At 61.4% G+C, this 1,804-nt stretch overlaps 1 protein-coding gene and 1 pseudogene across 3 annotated transcripts in view; both read left to right on the top strand.

The window, feature by feature from the left end:
* Positions 1–1,804, top strand: part of FAM133A (family with sequence similarity 133, member A) — a 64,135-nt gene that overhangs the window by 13,220 nt on the left and 49,111 nt on the right. The gene's annotated exons all lie outside the window — the stretch shown is intronic.
* LOC102251415 lies at positions 719–1,804 on the top strand (annotated as a pseudogene).

A 1,804-nucleotide genomic window follows, 5' to 3' on the forward strand; every position in this document is an offset into this window, starting at 1 on the left:
AGGGGGCAAAAGGGGGGAAATAGGGACATCCTATATCTAATCTAATAATAGACAAAAAGGGTAATTGACCGTACCTTCGCTACGCCTCCCATTGGCTAATCAGCATGATATGCAAATTAACCACCAACAAAGATGGCAGTTAATTTGCATACATAGGCTCCAAGTGGCGGAGCGAAGCCTAATGGAAGCCCTGTGTGTTTATGCACCCTGGGGGTGCATAGGTCCCATCCTAGGCAGAGGCCAATGGCGCAACTTCCGACTCTGAGAAGCAGCCTGGGGGCTGGAAGGCGGCTCTTTTGACCACAGCACTGGAGTCCCACCGCTCCACCAGGAGAGGAGCAGAGAAAGGCAGGAGCCTCCCTCAAGGTGACCCGAAACCGCCACCTACACCAGGCAGGCCGCTGGGCCTGTGTGCGGAGGACTCACCTCCAAGCCCAGTCGGTGGCCCTGCCACAGCCATGGCACTCCTGGGTGCAGGCCCCAGCGGGACGCGGGGTGGCAGCGGGGGCGCCATGAGTCCTGGGCTCCTTGCCTGCCTTACGCGGCCTCCTCCTGCTTCAGGGCCTTGCCCTCCGCTGCCTCCTCCTCCCCAGCGCCCAGAGCAGGGAACCCACCGAGGGCACTCCCCTCTGGCTGAGGGGGTGAATGGAGCGGCGGGGACTCCCAGGTGAAGGGTCGCCCTGGGGAGGAGTCCTGACACCTCCATGCCCCGCTCCTGTTCAGCAACATCCCCAAGATCACGAGTCTGCACCCAGGGCTGTGGGGCAGCGTGATGGCGCTGATGGTGGAGAAGGCGCGGCACACGTGGGTGCTGCTTCAGCCCGGGACCTCCTCAAAGGCTTCAAGATGTTCGGCTCCCTCTTCAAGCCCTATATCCGGCACTGCATGGAGGAGGAGGGCTACATGGAGTATATGAGCAGCCTGCTGCTCGACAACAACCTCTTCCTGGCCTACGTGACGTGGGCTGAGAAGCACCAGCAGTGCCAGCGGCTGAAGCTGAGCGACATGCTCGCCAAGCCCCACCAGCTGCTCATCAAGTACCCGCTGCTGCTCAAGTCAGTGCTGAGGAAGACGGACGAGCCGCGTGCCAAGGAGGCCGTCATCACCATGATCAGCTCCGTGGAGCGCTTCATCCACCACGTGGACGCGTGCATGTGGCAGCGACAGGAGCGGCAGCAGCTGGTGGCAGTGGTGAGCCGCATGGACGCCTACGAGGTGGTGGAGGGTAGCAAAGACGAGGTGGACAAGCTCCTGAAGGAATTTCTGCACCTGGACCTGACCGCGCCCATCCCTGGTGCCTCCCGGGAGGAGACGTGCCAGCTGCTGTTGGAGGGCAGCCTGGGGATGAAGGGGGGAAAGGACAGAAAGATGGATGTGTACTGCTTCCTCTTCACGGACCTGCTCTTAGTGACCAAGGTAGTGAAGAAGGCTGAGAGGACCAAGGTCATCAGGCCACCACTGCTGGTGGATGAGATCGTGTGCCGGGAGCTGCGAGACCCTGGCTCCTTCCTCCTCATCTACCTGAATGAATTCCACAGCGCCGTGGAGGCCTACACATTCCAGGACAGCGGGCAGGCTCTGTGCAGGGCTGGGTGGACTCCATTTACAATGCCCAGAACCAGTTGCAGCAGCTGCGTGCGCAGGAGCAGGCAGGCAGCCAGCAGCACCTGCAGAGCCTGGAGGAGGAGGAGGAGGATGAGCAGGAGGACGAGGAGGAAGACGAGGAGGAAGAGGACGGTGGGGGACTAGCACTTCCGCCGCCAGCTCCCCCACCATCCTGCGCAAAAGCAGCAACAGCCTGGAC

Source organism: Myotis brandtii, unplaced genomic scaffold, assembly GCF_000412655.1.
Source record: "Myotis brandtii unplaced genomic scaffold, ASM41265v1 scaffold259, whole genome shotgun sequence".
In the NCBI taxonomy this organism is placed as follows: Eukaryota; Metazoa; Chordata; class Mammalia; order Chiroptera; family Vespertilionidae; genus Myotis; species Myotis brandtii.